A 17,113-nucleotide genomic window follows, 5' to 3' on the forward strand; every position below is an offset into this window, starting at 1 on the left:
GAATTCTCTACCTTTTCATGTCTTTCCCAATATCTAAGACCTGACACAGTTTTTAAAAGACAGGTCTTTCCCGTCCTCCACAATTCTTAAATACTTTCCCTTTTCTTTTTACCCTTTCATAATTCTCTATATTTCAATAAAGTCCCGGCCTTGATGCGTACTCTGTGAACTGGAGCCTTCAACATAAATCAGAGGAAGTGAAATAATTACCCACTAATGTATTATTTCAGAGTTAATTAAAGCCTTACTTAGATGATGAGAAGTATCTCTCCACTCCGATAAGGGTGTACAGAGTCAAACTGAGGGATCAAAGGGAGGGAGGAGTTAAGTCTTTCAATTGAATTACCGGGATAAATGAGCAGAAAGTAATCACAATATTACAATGATTACAATCAGGTCGCGTCTTAATCAATCAAGATGGACGTCACTGGATATTTTTTTAGCTTATTTGGAATATTAAGAAACAGAAAGGAGAGGCCGGCACTGACGCAATAACACACACAAGGTCATGGACTTTCTCTTGTATACAAACAAAGCCGAATCTGATTTTACAATCCGTTCGGGTAAGGAGAATCCGGATTTACAGCTACTTCTGTTACGAAAAATCCGGATTTGAATCAAAGTTTCTCTGGCAAGATTTATTGTCCACTTAGAATACTTGAGAATACTTAAAAATACTTATATTTAATGATGGCACCATCCAGATAATTCATAGAGATACAGCGATACAAAATGAACTAGATAGACATAGAAGAGATTCAGTTCTTAATAACCAAAAGTATTACTAAAGAAATGATCCGGGCACCATCATGGAGGAATTAAGTTTGTTATATACACATTTAGGTTATTCAAACTAATTTATTCCAAAGTAGACGAATTCACTTGATCCTTGAAAACATCTTGAGTTTGACTGATAATGGAAGATGGTTCCATTAAGCTATACCTATACAGGTGAACGAAATCTTATGAAAATCTCGCTATCATTATTAACCCAAGATAAATCATGTGATTTTGTTTCCTACCTGTGCTGACCAGGAGCCAGCATTAACTTACATCTCATCAATTTTGAGCATTACAATATATCATGTTCGATATATTCATTCTCTCCATGACACCATCAAAGTAACTGTGTCTCACGATGGATTACGAAGTACAATTTATAAGTATAATGGTATTATAAGTCGTACAATCCTTCCTGGGGGCTATGACCCAGTGAGGGATACATCATATTCAAGTGAAATTATTAATGTCGTTTGATTCGTATAGTTTGGGCGAGATCATTTCTATCATTAGCTTAAAAAAAAACATAAGTCCATTTCGTAATTAGTTCATTCATCTAAGGTGAAATGTAATTATCTATCTTACGAATGATTCTGCCTATACTCCATTAGGCATTGCCTCAAAGGACTGTTTTTTTCTGTTACATATTTATTAGTCGTCTTGTCTGTCATTTGCATAAATCCCTCCCTCGCTGCTTACTTGCTGCAAACGAAACTTGAAATCCCTCTTAGATTTGAGGAGTTGGAAAGGTGTTTATATTCCTTACCTTTTCTTCTGGCTATAGACATCTTTCAGTATGGGGTCATCATAGTACTGAGGTGCTCGTAATGTTATCCCTTCCTCCTAATCTTTGTAGATAACTCAGTGTTATCAGTCACAGAGAGTAGAGCTACAAGGTTATCGGTAATACTAGGATAGAAATCTTCGTCCTAATGTAAGAATTACAAATTACATCTTTTGTTATTGTCTCGCTGTGAATCATTTTCCTTACAATTTGGAGAGCGAAAAAATGGGTCTGTTTGAAGGAATAGTTAGCTACAACAATGTTATATGGTTGCGAGGCGTGGGCTATAGAGTTGTGCGGAGGAGGGTGTGTGTTGGAAATGAGATGTTTGAGGACAATATGTGGTGTGAGGTGGTTGGATCGAGTAAGTAATGAAAGGGTAAGAGAGATGAGTGGTAATAAAAAGAGTGTGGTTGAGAGAGCAGAAAAGGGTGTTTTGAAATGGTTTGGTCACATGGAGAGAATGTGAGGAAAGATTGACCAAGAGGATATATGTGTCAGAGGTGGAGGGAACAAGCGAGAGACCAAATAGGAGGTGGAAGGAAGGAGTGAAAAAGATTTTGAGCGATTGGGGCCTGAACATACAGGAGGGTGAAATGCGTGCAAGGAATAGAGTGAATTGGAACGATGTGGTATACCGGGGTCGACGTGCTGTCAATGGATTGAACCAGGGCATGTGAAGCGACTGGGGTAAATCATGGAAAGTTGTGTGGGGCCTGGATGTGGAAAGGGAGTTGTGGTTTCGGTGCATTACACATGACAGCTAGAGACTGAGTGTGAACTGTGGCCTTTATTGTCTGTTTTCCTGGCGCTGCCTCGTGATGCTGTTTCCTGTAGGGTGGGGTAGCGCCTGTTTGGATGAAGGCAAGCAAGTATGAATATGTACTTGTGTGTATATGTATGTGTATGTTTACGTATGTATATGTGTTTATGTTGATATGTGTATGTATATGAGCGTGTAAGGGCGTTTATGTATATATATATATATATATATATATATATATATATATATATATATATATATATATTATTTTTATTTATATTTATTATAATTTGTCGCTGTCTACCGCGTTTGCGAGGTAGCGCAAGGAAACAGACGAAAGAAATGGCCCCCCCCCCCATACACATGTATATACATACGTCCACACACGCAAATATACATACCTACACAGCTTTCCATGGTTTACCCCAGACGCCTCACATGCCCTGATTCAATCCACTGACAGCACGTCAACCCCGGTATACCACATCGCTCCAATCCACTCTATTCCTTGCCCTCCTTTCACCCTCCTGCATGTTCAGGCCCCGATCACACAAAATCTTTTTCACTCCATCTTTCCACCTCCAATTTGGTCTCCCTCTTCTCCTTGTTCCCTCCACCTCCGACACATATATCCTCTTGGTCAATCTTTCCTCACTCATCCTCTCCATGTGCCCAAACCACTTCAAAACACCCTCTTCTGCTCTCTCAACCACGCTCTTTTTATTTCCACACATCTCTCTTACCCTTACGTTACTCACTCGATCAAACCACCTCACACCACACATTGTCCTCAAACATCTCATTTCCAGCACATCCATCCTCCTGCGCACAACTCTATCCATAGCCCACGCCTCGCAACCATACAACATTGTTGGAACCACTATTCCTTCAAACATACCCATTTTTGCTTTCCGAGATAATGTTCTCGACTTCCACACATTCTTCAAGGCCCCCAGGATTTTCGCCCCCTCCCCCACCCTATGATCCACTTCCGCTTCCATGGTTCCATCCGCTGCCAGATCCACTCCCAGATATCTAAAACACTTCACTTCCTCCAGTTTTTCTCCATTCAAACTCACCTCCCAATTGACTTGACCCTCAACCCTACTGTACCTAATAACCTTGCTCTTATTCACATTTACTCTTAACTTTCTTCTTCCACACACTTTTCCAAACTCAGTCACCAGCTTCTGCAGTTTCTCACATGAATCAGCCACCAGCGCTGTATCATCAGCGAACAACAACTGACTCACTTCCCAAGCTCTCTCATCCCCAACAGACTTCATACTTGCCCCTCTTTCCAAAACTCTTGCATTTACCTCCCTAACAACCCCATCCATAAACAAATTAAACAACCATGGAGACATCACACACCCCTGCCGCAAACCTACATTCACTGAGAACCAATCACTTTCCTCTCTTCCTACACGTACACATGCCTTACATCCTCGATAAAAACTTTTCACTGCTTCTAACAACTTTCCTCCCACACCATATATTCTTAATACCTTCCACAGAGCATCTCTATCAACTCTATCATATGCCTTCTCCAGATCCATAAATGCTACATACAAATCCATTTGCGTTTCTAAGTATTTCTCACATACATTCTTCAAAGCAAACACCTGATCCACACATCCTCTACCACTTCTGAAACCACACTGCTCTTCCCCAATCTGATGCTCTGTACATGCCTTCACCCTCTCAATCAATACCCTCCCATATAATTTACCAGGAATACTCAACAAACTTATACCTCTGTAATTTGAGCACTCACTCTTATCCCCTTTGCCTTTGTACAATGGCACTATGCACGCATTCCGCCAATCCTCAGGCACCTCACCATGAGTCATACATACATTAAATAACCTTACCAACCAGTCAACAATACAGTCACCCCCTTTTTTTAATAAATTCCACTGCAATACCATCCAAACCTGCTGCCTTGCCGGCTTTCATCTTCCGCAAAGCTTTCACTACCTCTTCTCTGTTTACCAAATCATTTTCCCTAACCCTCTCACTTTGCACACCACCTCGACCAAAACACCCTATATCTGCCACTCTATCATCAAACACATTCAACAAACCTTCAATATACTCACTCCATCTCCTTCTCACATCACCACTACTTGTTGTCACCTCCCCATTTGCGCCCTTCACTGAAGTTCCCATTTGCTCCCTTGTCTTACGCACTTTATTTACCTCCTTCCAGAACATCTTTTTATTCTCCCTAAAATTTAATGATACTCTCTCACCCCAACTCTCATTTGCCCTTTTTTTCACCTCTTGCACCTTTCTCTTGACCTCCTGTCTCTTTCTTTTATACATCTCCCACTCAATTGCATTTTTTCCCTGCAAAAATCGTCCAAATGCCTCTCTCTTCTCTTTCACTAATACTCTTACTTCTTCATCCCACCACTCACTACCCTTTCTAATCAACCCACCTCCCACTCTTCTCATGCTACAAGCATCTTTTGCGCAATCCATCACTGATTCCCTAAATACATTCCATTCCTCCCCCACTCCCCTTACTTCCATTGTTCTCACCTTTTTCCATTCTGTACTCAGTCTCTCCTGGTACTTCCTCACACAGGTCTCCTTCTCAAGCTCACTTACTCTCACCACCCTCTTCACCCCAACATTCACTCTTCTTTTCTGAAAACCCATACAAATCTTCACCTTAGCCTCCACAAGATAATGATCAGACATCCCTCCAGTTGCACCTCTCAGCACATTAACATCCAAAAGTCTCTCTTTCGCACGCCTGTCAATTAACACGTAATCCAATAACGCTCTCTGGTCATCTCTCCTACTTACATAAGTATACTTATGTATATCTCGCTTTTTAAACCAGGTATTCCCAATCATCAGTCCTTTTTCAGCACATAAATCTACAAGCTCTTCACCATTTCCATTTACAACACTGAACACCCCATGTATACCAATTATTCCCTCAACTGCCACATTACTCACCTTTGCATTCAAATCACCCATCACTATGACCCGGTCTCGTGCATCAAAACCACTAACACACTCATTCAGCTGCTCCCAAAACACTTGCCTCTCTTGATCTTTCTTCTCATGCCCAGGTGCATATTCACCAATAATCACCCACCTCTCTCCATCAACTTTCAGTTTTACCCATATTAATCGAGAATTTACTTTCTTACACTCTATCACATACTCCCACAACTCCTGTTTCAGGAGTATTGCTACTCCTTCCCTTGCTCTTGTCCTCTCACTAACCCCTGACTTTACTCCCCAGACATTCCCAAACCACTCTTCCCCTTTACCCTTGAGCTTCGTTTCACTCAGAGCCAAAACATCCAGGTTCCTTTCCTCAAACATACTACCTATCTCTCCTTTTTTCACATCTTGGTTACATCCACACACATTTAGGCACCCCACTCTGAGCCTTCGAGGAGGATGAGCACTCCCCGCGTGACTCCTTCTTCTGTTTCCCATTTTAGAAAGTTAATACAAGGAGGGGAGGATTTCTGGCCCCCCGCTCCCGTCCCCTCTAGTCGCTTTCTACGACACGCGAGGAATACGTGGGAAGTATTCTTTCACCCCTATCCCCAGGGATAATATACATATATATATATACATATACACACACACACACACACACACACACACACATACATACGCACATATACACACACACACACACACACATACATATATATACATATGAGAAATATATATATATATATATATATATATATATATATATATATATATATATATATATATATATATATATATATATATATGTATATGAGTGGATGGGCCAATCCTTCTTCGTCTATTTCCTGGCGCTACTTCGCTGACGCGGCAAACGGTGATCAATTATAATACATAAGAAATTATATATATATATATATATATATATATATATATATATATATATATATATATATATATATATATATATTACATTTATTATACTTTGTCGCGGTTTCCCGCGTTAGCGAGGTAGCACAACCCACCCACATGTATATACATAAACGCCCACACATGCACATATACATACCAATACATTTCAACGTATACATACATATACATACACAGACATATACATATATACACATGCATATATTCAAACATGCTGTCTTCATTCATTACCGTCACCACCCCGCCACACATGAAATGACAACCCCCACCCCCTGCGTGCGCCCGAAGTAGCGCTAGGAAAGGACAACAAAGGCCACATTCGTCCACTCAGACTAGCTGTCATGTATAATGCACCGAAACCACAGCTCCCTTTCCACATCCAGGCCCCACAAAACGTTCCATGGTTTACCCCAGACGCTTAACATGCCCTGGTTCAATCCATTGACAGCACGTCGACCCCGGTATACCACATCGTTCCAATTCATTCTATTCCATTGACAGCACGTCGATCCTCGGTATACTATATCGTTCCAATTCACTCTAATCCTTGCACGCCTTTCACCCTCCGGCCCCGATAGCTCAAAATCTTTTTCACTTGATCTTTCCACCTCCAATTTGGTCTCCCACTTCTCGTTCCCTCCACCTTTGACATGTATATCTTCTTTGTCAATCTTTCCTCACTCTTTCTCTCCATGTGACCAAGCCATTTCAAAACACCCTCTTCTGCTCTGTCAACCACACTCTTTTCATTACCACACATCTCTCTTACCCTTTCATTACTTACTCGATCAAACCACCTCACACCACATATTGTCCTCAAACATTTCAATTCCAGCACATCCACCTCCTTCGCACAACCCTATCTATCGCCCATGCCTCGCATCCATAAAACATTGTTGGAACCATTATTCCTTCAAACATACCCATTTTTGCTCTCCGAGATAATGTTCTCGCCTTCCACACATTCCTCAACGCTCCCAGAACCTTCGCCCCCTCCCCCACCCTGTGCCTCATTTCCGCTTCCATGGTTCCATCCGCTGCCAAATCCACTCCCTGATATATATTGCAAGAGGTCAGAATGGTGCACGTAGTATTGTATGTGCAAAAAAAAACAACAAACAAAATACACGATAAGTTCACAAGTGCACTTTCATGTAACGATCACATCGTCAGGGGAGATACAAGGATGGGATAGAAGACGTAGAACAGTCAGTTGATATACAAGGAAGAGACGTAGCCAAGACTCTATTGGTAAACAAGCGTTACCGGAAGGTTGTGTGTGTGTGTGTGTGTGTGTGTGTGTGTGTGTGGTAAACACAAGGAAAGCCTTCTGAGGTTGATTCTTCTGTTTCGGCTTGCGCGGAAGCCTTCTTTTGAGAACGTTTTAATGTTTAAACGTATAGGAGTTGGACTGAACCAGCTGCCAACATGGCGGTCACAGAAGGTAAGGGAACACGGCAGAGAAATGTGAACACGGTCGGGCGAGGAGAAGGAACTCTTGAGCAGCGAGGGGATGAATAAACTTGTGTCTTTGTATCTTAATCCTGTTTCTCTCAAAACGGCTTCTGTGGACACTGAAATATGAGTAGGGTGAAATGCAGAAGCCCTTCCCTCTCTGTTTACACCATCCCCGTTCACACAATTCTCATTTACATGTATACAACAGGAGCTGTAAATCATGCACTAAGTAAATAGCGAGGCTAGAGTTGTAAATAGCGAGGCTGGAGTTGTAAATAGTGAGGCAAGAGTTGTAAAAATCAAGCATTCTGGACAGCTGCAGCCTCCTCTCACGAGAAGCGTGAGGTACATATCTCTTTCCTATGCTTACAAAAGCCCGAACGATAAGCTATGGTGTCGACACACTTATCATAATGGCAGTCAGGTACACACACACACACACACACCATACGGCCGCTGGCTACACACACACACACACACACTCTCTCCACGGCAGCTGGGTGAAGGACGCTACAGCATACCCACAACTGTGTATCAGCCAAAGGTAAAAAGTCTACTTCATCGAGCCTGAATGTAATTGTCAATAGAAAATATATAAATTAAGTCATGTCAAAGAAAGAGAACCGGCCTGAAGATTCAGGTTTGAGGTACGGAATACTTGAAGAACACTAGAGAACACAGAACACTAGAGAACACAGAACAGAAGCTAATTTACCGAGTTTTCAGGGAAAGCAAATGTTGACCATAGCAGATTTCTTCACGGATCTGTGGTAGGCACAATGGGTAAAGCTTCTATGTAACAGCTCCACTGAATGGCAGTCAATATGTATATATATATCTCGTCAGTACTGTGCCCTAAGGTTCTGTGTAACAGCTTCGCTGAATGACAATCAATATATATATATATATATATATATATATATATATATATATATATATATATATATATATATATATATATATATATGGTCAGTATTGTGCCCTCAGGAAAACACTGAGGACTTGAGTGTCGTTAATGACTTTATAGATTCTGAACCCATATATATATATATATATATATATATATATATATATATATATATATATATATATATATATATATATATATATATATTCCTATAGGTCCCCGTGGACTCATAGGAATATCTTGATCACGCACAAAATTGTGATCCTTTCCAATATATATATATATATATATATATATATATATATATATATATATATATATATATATATATATATATATATATATATATATATGGCTTTTCCCAGTGGTCTTTACCATCAGTGGCTGTTATGATGATGCAGTGGTTGTGTTTTATGACGACTGAGGTTGTTGGAGACGCTCTGCATCGTGTTTACTGGGTATGTATCGGTAACACTGAGAGCATTCTGATATATTTTCCATGATTATTTCAAGCATATAAGTGTTTGAATATTCTAAGAGGTGGTGTCATATTTCTGCATGACGTTTGAGGGTTTGAGGAGTTGTGGCGAGGTTGTGACGAAGTTGTGGCGAGGTTGTGGCGAGGTTGTGACGAGGTTGTGGCGAGGTTGTGGCAAGGTTATGATTTTGTGGATTATCGGGTTATCAAATTCTTTGGTTGTGGAGTGTGTTGTGAGTGTATGTTGTGACTGTGTCGTTCATGGCGACTTCCACTGGGTGTTGTTATGTTTTTCATGACCTTTATTTAGAAGCTGTTGATTTCCACAGTGGGTGATAGCTTGACCATGATTTCCACAGTGGGTGATAGCTTGACCATGATTTTCACAGTGGGTGATAGCTTGCCCATGATCTCCACAGTGGGTGATAGCTTGCCCATGATCTCCACAATGGGTGATAGCTTGACCATGATCTTCACAGTGGGTGATAGCTTGACCATGATTTCCACAGTGGGTGATAGCTTGACCATGATTTCCACAGTGGGTGATAGCTTGACCATGATCTTCACAGTGGGTGATAGCTTGACCATGATTTCCACAATGGGTGATAGCTTGACCATGATCTTCACAGTGGGTGATAGCTTGACCATGATTTCCACAGTGGGTGATAGCTTGACCATGATTTCCACAGTGGGTGATAGCTTGACCATGATTTTCACAGTGGGTGATAGCTTGACCATGATCTTCACAGTGGGTGATAGCTTGACCATGATTTCCACAATGGGTGATAGCTTGACCATGATCTTCACAGTGGGTGATAGCTTGACCATGATTTCCACAGTGGGTGATAGCTTGACCATGATTTCCACAGTGGGTGATAGCTTGACCATGATTTCCACAGTGGGTGATAGCTTGACCATGATCTTCACAGTGGGTGATAGCTTGACCATGATTTCCACAGTGGGTGACAGCTTGACCATGATCTTCACAGTGGGTGATAGCTTGACCATGATCTTCACAGTGGGTGATAGCTTGACCATGATCTTCACAGTGGGTGACAGCTTGACCATGATCTTCACAGTGGGTGATAGCATGACTACGATCTTCACAGTATGTGATAGTTTGACCCATGATCTCCACAGTGGGTGATAGCTTGACATCAGTGGTGACCAGTGGGGTGATGCAGGGCTCGGTGGGCGTACGGGCCGCTGCAGGGAAGTGTGGGCGACTTGCCATGACTTATTATGGGCAGTGGTCGAATATGGATGTCTTTGGGTGACGACTTTGAGAAAACGCCGAGAAATAAGATGTATCATCGACGGCGTTAACGGGGTCACTAGAAGACCTATGTGCACCACAAGGGTAGTCGTCGGTGTTAGCTTAAGAAAAAGAAAAGTACTGAGCGGAAATACAATTTCTTTTAAGGGATTTTTTTTATTGTATCTTGTAACTTTGAGACGCAATGAGCGGAAATACAATTTTTTTTAAGGAATTTTTTATTGTGTCTTGTAACTTTGAGACGCAATGAGCGGAAATACAATTTTTTTAAGGAATTTTTTTGTTGTATCTTGTAACTTTGAGACGCAAGTCGTAGGACATTCCACCCTTGCCAATGGAGTTGAGTGTGTTTAAAAGTTCGTGTGCATGTGTTGATAACATGCCATGCCAAAGGTGCACATACCCAAGCTAAGCCATGACCTGGTGCCCGCCCGATTACATAATACACACAAAATCATGATGAGAAATGACGAGAAGGTGACGCGGGAAGGATATTTGGGAGGAGTTCACAAGGAATATCTGACACGACCTCCATTTATCGCTCTGTTATTTCTGCTGCGCGTACAACGTAAGGCAGACACAGAGGGGAAATAGCCAGGATGGGACATAAGAATCAGAAATAAGACATTACAAGTATCAATCAATCAGGTTTATACAAACTGGGGTAAGTATGGTACGGGAACATGTGTAAAATGAACAGGGAAAGATGGACATGTATAAGATGAACAGGGAAAGATGAACAAGTTTAAAATGAACAGGAAAAGATGAACAAGTATAAGGTGAGCAGGAAAAGATGAACAAGTGTGAAATGAACAGGGAAAGATAAGTATAAGATGAACAGGGAAAGAGGAACAAGTTTAAAATGAACATGGAAAGATGAACAAGTAGAAGATGAAAAGGGAAAGATGAATAAGTATAAGATGAACAGAGAGAGATGAACAAGTAGAAGATGAACAGGGAAAGATGAACAAGTGTAAAATGAACAGGGAAAGATGAACAAATGTAAAATGAACAGGCGAAGATGAACAAGTGTAAAAATGAACAGGCGAAGATGAACAAGTGTAAAAATGAACAGGCGGAGGTGAACACGTGTCAAAATGAGCAGGCGAAGATGAACAAAAGAAAAAATGAACAGGCGAATATGAACAAGTGTAAAAAATGAACAGGCGAAGATGAACAAGTGCAAAAATGAACAGGCGAAGATGAACAAGTGTGAAAATGAACAGGCAAAGATGAACAAGTGTAAAAATGAACAGGCCAAGATGAACAAATGTAAAAATGAACAGGCGAAGATGAACAAGTGTGAAAATGAACAGGCGAAGATGAACAAGTGTAAAAATGAACAGGCCAAGATGAACAAGTGTAAAAATGAGAACGAAGGAACTTTCACATGGAACATGATGTGTTTATGGCGACGCTCCAGGTCTTACGAGTGAACCGAGCGAATAAGACGCATACACACATCGAGCATATGACATACGGTCAACATTCAGCCAAGGTACGTCATGTGGGTATAAGGTGACACACTGGGAAGGTGGGACTCTTTCATTTCTTTCAGAATGATCCCAAGCGTCTCCAAAACTGCTGCTATCAGGCCAGTGTTGTATGTAGATCAGGGAGTCAATGTTATCTTCGGAGCCATGGTTGTGCGATCCATGAGTACGACGTGGGTATACGACCTTTGATCACGAGTATTCAAAGGCTTGATATATATATTATTTTTTTTTTTATTATACTTTGTCGCTGTCTCCCGCGTTTGCGAGGTAGCGCAAGGAAACAGACGAAAGAAATGGGCCAACCCCCCCCCCCCCATACACATGTATATACATACGTCCACACACGCAAATATACATACCTACACAGCTTTCCATGGTTTACCCCAGACGCTTCACATGCCTTGATTCAATCCACTGACAGCACGTCAACCCCGGTATACCACATCGCTCCAATTCACTCTATTCCTTGCCCTCCTTTCACCCTCCTGCATGTTCAGGCCCCGATCACACAAAATCTTTTTCACTCCATCTTTCCACCTCCAATTTGGTCTCCCTCTTCTCCTCGTTCCCTCCACCTCCGACACATATATCCTCTTGGACAATCTTTCCTCACTCATTCTCTCCATGTGCCCAAACCATTTCAAAACACCCTCTTCTGCTCTCTCAACCACGCTCTTTTTATTTCCACACATCTCTCTTACCCTTACGTTACTCACTCGATCAAACCACCTCACAACACACATTGTCCTCAAACATCTCATTTCCAGCACATCCATCCTCCTGCGCACAACTCTATCCATAGCCCACGCCTCGCAACCATACAACATTGTTGGAACCACTATTCCTTCAAACATACCCATTTTTGCTTTCCGAGATAATGTTCTCGACTTCCACACATTCTTCAAGGCTCCCAGAATTTTCGCCCCCTCCCCCACCCTATGATCCACTTCCGCTTCCATGGTTCCATCCGCTGCCAGATCCACTCCCAGATATCTAAAACACTTCACTTCCTCCAGTTTTTCTCCATTCAAACTTACCTCCCAATTGACTTGACCCTCAGCCCTACTGTACCTAATAACCTTGCTCTTATTCACATTTACTCTTAACTTTCTTCTTCCACACACTTTACCAAACTCAGTCACCAGCTTCTGCAGTTTCTCACATGAATCAGCCACCAGCGCTGTATCATCAGCGAACAACAACTGACTCACTTCCCAAGCTCTCTCATCCACAACAGACTTCATACTTGCCCCTCTTTCCAAAACTCTTGCATTTACCTCCCTAACAACCCCATCCATAAACAAATTAAACAACCATGGAGACATCACACACCCCTGCCGCAAACCTACATTCACTGAGAACCAATCACTTTCCTCTCTTCCTACACGTACACATGCCTTACATCCTCGATAAAAACTTTTCACTTCTTCTAACAACTTTCCTCCCACACCATATATTCTTAATACCTTCCACAGAGCATCTCTATCAACTCTATCATATGCCTTCTCCAGATCCATAAATGCTACATACAAATCCATTTGCTTTTCTAAGTATTTCTCACATACATTCTTCAAAGCAAACACCTGATCCACACATCCTCTACCACTTCTGAAACCACACTGCTCTTCCCCAATCTGATGCTCTGGACATGCCTTCACCCTCTCAATCAATACCCTCCCATATAATTTACCAGGAATACTCAACAAACTTATACCTCTGTAATTTGAGCACTCACTCTTATCCCCTTTGCCTTTGTACAATGGCACTATGCACGCATTCCGCCAATCCTCAGGCACCTCACCATGAGTCATACATACATTAAATAACCTTACCAACCAGTCAACAATACAGTCACCCCCTTTTTTAATAAATACATATATATATATATATATATATATATATATATATATATATATATATATATATATATATATATATATATATATATATATATATATATATTTCGTTCATACTATTCGCCATTTCCCGCGTTAGCGAGGTAGCGTTAAGAACAGAGGACTGGGCCTTTGAGGGAATATCCTCATCTGGCCCCCTTCTCTGTTCCTTCTTTGGGAAAAAAAAGAAAAAAAAAGAGGGGAGGATTTCCAGTCCCCAGCTCCCTTCCCTTTTAGTCGCCTTCTACGACACGCAGGGAATACGTGGGAAGTATTCTTTCACCCCTATCCCCAGGGATAATATATATATATATATATAATATATATATATATATATATATATATATATATATATATATATATATATATATATATATATATATATATTGTTGACTGGTTGGTAAGGTTATTTAATGTATGTATCATTCATGGTGAAGTGCCTGAGGATTGGCGGAATGCTTGCATAGTGCCATTGTACAAAGGCAAAGGGGATAAAAGTGAGTGTTCAAATTACAGAGGTATAAGTTTGTTGAGTATTCCTGGTAAATTATATGGGAGGGTATTGATTGAGAGGGTGAAGGCATGTACAGAGCATCAGATTGGGGAAGAGCAGTGTGGTTTCAGAAGTGGTAGAGGATGTGTGGATCAGGTGTTTGCTTTGAAGAATGTATGTGAGAAATACTTAGAAAAGCAAATGGATTTGTATGTAGCATTTATGGATCTGGAGAAGGCATATGATAGAGTTGACAAAGATGCTCTTTGGAAGGTATTAAGAATATATGGTGTGGGAGGCAAGTTGTTAGAAGCAGTGAAAAGTTTTTATCGAGGATGTAAGGCATGTGTACGTGTAGGAAGAGAGGAAAGTGATTGGTTCTCAGTGAATGTAGGTTTGCGGCAGGGGTGTGTGATGTCTCCATGGTTGTTTAATTTGTTTATGGATGGGGTTGTTAGGGAGGTGAATGCAAGAGTTTTGGAAAGAGGGGCAAGTATGCAGTCTGTTGTGGATGAGAGAGCTTGGGAAGTGAGTCAGTAGTTGTTCGCTGATGATACAGCGCTGGTGGCTGATTCATGTGAGAAACTGCAGAAGCCGGTGACTGAGTTTGGTAAAGTGTGCGAAAGAAGAAAGATGAGAGTAAATGTGAATAAGAGCAAGGTTATTAGGTACAGTAGGGTTGAGGGTCAAGTCAATTGGGAGGTAAGTTTGAATGGAGAAAAACTGGAGGAAGTAAAGTGTTTTAGATATCTGGGAGTGGATCTGGCAGCGGATGGAACCATGGAAGCGGAAGTGAATCATAGGGTGGGGGAGATGGCAAAAATTCTAGGAGGCTTGAAGAATGTTTGGAAGTCGAGAACATTATCTCGGAAAGCAAAAATGAGTATGTTTGAAGGAATAGTGGTTCCAACAATGTTGTATGGTTGCGAGGCGTGGGCTATGGATAGAGTTGTGCGCAGGAGGGTGGATGTGCTGGAAATGAGATGTTTGAGGACAATATGTGGTGTGAGGTGGTTTGATCGAGTAAGTAATGTAAGGGTAAGAGAGATGTGTGGAAATAAAAAGAGTATGGTTGAGAGAGCAGAAGAGAGTGTTTTGAAATGGTTTGGCCACATGGAGAGAATGAGTGAGGAAAGATTGTCCAAGAGGATATATGTGTCAGAGGTGGAGGGAATGAGAAGTGGGAGACCACATTGGAGGTGGAAAGATGGAGTGAAAAAGATTTTGAGTGATCGGGGCCTGAACATGCAGGTGGGTGGAAGGCGTGCGAGGAATAGAGTGAATTGGAACGATGTGGTATACTGGGGTCGACGTGCTGTCAATGGATTGAACCAGGGCATGTGAAGCGTCTCGGGTAAACCATGGAAAGTTGTGTGGGGCCTGGATGTGGAAAGGGAGCTGTGGTTTCGGTGCATTATTACATGACAGCTAGAGACTGAGTGTGAACGAATGGGGCCTTTGTTGTCTTTTCCTAGCGCTACCTCGCACACATGAGGGGGGAGGGGGTTGTTATTCCATGTGTGGCGAGGTGGCGATGGGAATAAATAAAGGCAGACTGTATGAATTATGTACATGTGTATATATGTATATGTCTGTGTGTGGATATATATATATATATATATATATATATATATATATATATATATATATATATATATATATATATATATATATATATATATATTGAAGAATGTATGTGAGAAATACTTAGAAAAGAAAATGGATTTGTATGTAGCATTTATGGATCTGGAGAAGGCATATGATAGAGTTGATAGAGATGCTCTGTGGAAGGTATTAAGAATATATGGTGTGGGAGGCAAGTTAGAAGCAGTGAAAAGTGTTTATCGAGGATGTAAGGCATGTGTACGTGTAGGAAGAGAGGAAAGTGATTGGTTCTCAGTGAATGTAGGTTTGCGGCAGGGGTGTGTGATGTCTCCATGGTTGTTTAATTTGTTTATGGATGGGGTTGTTAATGAGGTGAATGCAAAAGTTTTGGAAAGAGGGGCAAGTATGAAGTCTGTTGTGGATGAGAGAGCTTGGGAAGTGAGTCAGTTGTTGTTCGCTGATGATACAGCGCTGGTGGCTGATTCATGTGAGAAACTGCAGAAGCTGGTGACTGAGTTTGGTAAAGTGTGCGAAAGAAGAAAGTTAAGAGTAAATGTGAATAAGAGCAAGGTTATTAGGTACAGTAGGGTTGAGGGTCAAGTCAATTGGGAGGTAAGTTTGAATGGAGAAAAACTGGAGGAAGTAAAGTGTTTTAGATATCTGGGAGTGGATCTGGCAGCGGATGGAACCATGGAAGCGGAAGTGAATCATAGGGTGGGGGAGGGCGCGAAAATCCTGGGAGCATTGAAGAATGTGTGGAAGTCGAGAACATTATCTCGGAAAGCAAAAATGGGTATGTTTGAAGGAATAGTGGTTCCAACAATGTTGTATGGTTGCGAGGCGTGGGCTATGGATAGAGTTGTGCGCAGGAGGGTGGATGTGCTGGAAATGAGATGTTTGAGGACAATGTGTGGTGTGAGGTGGTTTAATCGAGTAAGTAATGTAAGGGTAAGAGAGATGTGTGAAAATAAAAAGAGCGTGGTTGAGAGAGCAGAAGAGGGTGTTTTGAAATGGTTTGGGCACATGGAGAGAATGAGTGAGGAAAGATTGACCAAGAGGATATATGTGTCGGAGGTGGAGGGAACGAGGAGAAGTGGGAGACCAAATTGGAGGTGGAAAGATGGAGTGAAAAAGATTTTGAGTGATCGGGGCCTGAGCATGCAGGAGGGTGAAAGGCGGGCAAGGAATAGAGTGAATTGGATCGATGTGGTATACCGGGGTTGACGTGCTGTCAGTGGATTGAATTATTGCATGTGAAGCGTCTGGGGTAAACCATGGAAA

At 41.5% G+C, this 17,113-nt stretch overlaps 2 protein-coding genes across 6 annotated transcripts in view; one reads left to right on the forward strand and one right to left on the reverse strand.

Annotated features, from left to right (window-relative positions):
• Positions 1-539, reverse strand: part of LOC139761305 (palmitoyl-protein thioesterase ABHD10, mitochondrial-like) — a 38,994-nt gene extending 38,455 nt beyond the window's left edge. For 2 of the 4 annotated variants that reach the window (XM_071685349.1, XM_071685353.1), the window contains exon 1: positions 249-538. The gene's annotated coding sequence lies outside the window, so the exon portion shown is untranslated. Of the gene's footprint in view, positions 1-248 lie in introns of all 4 variants that reach the window. The other 2 variants (XM_071685350.1, XM_071685352.1) reach the window with 2 other exon arrangements.
• Positions 540-8,116: 7,577 nt separating this feature from the next.
• LOC139761306 (glycerol-3-phosphate acyltransferase 3-like) overlaps positions 8,117-17,113 on the forward strand; it is a 40,105-nt gene continuing 31,108 nt past the window's right edge. For both annotated transcript variants that reach the window (XM_071685354.1, XM_071685355.1), the window contains exon 1: positions 8,117-8,226. The gene's annotated coding sequence lies outside the window, so the exon portion shown is untranslated. The remainder of the gene's footprint in view (positions 8,227-17,113) is intronic.

This window comes from Panulirus ornatus, chromosome 40 (genome assembly GCF_036320965.1).
Source record: "Panulirus ornatus isolate Po-2019 chromosome 40, ASM3632096v1, whole genome shotgun sequence".
NCBI classification, from domain to species: domain Eukaryota; kingdom Metazoa; phylum Arthropoda; class Malacostraca; order Decapoda; family Palinuridae; genus Panulirus; species Panulirus ornatus.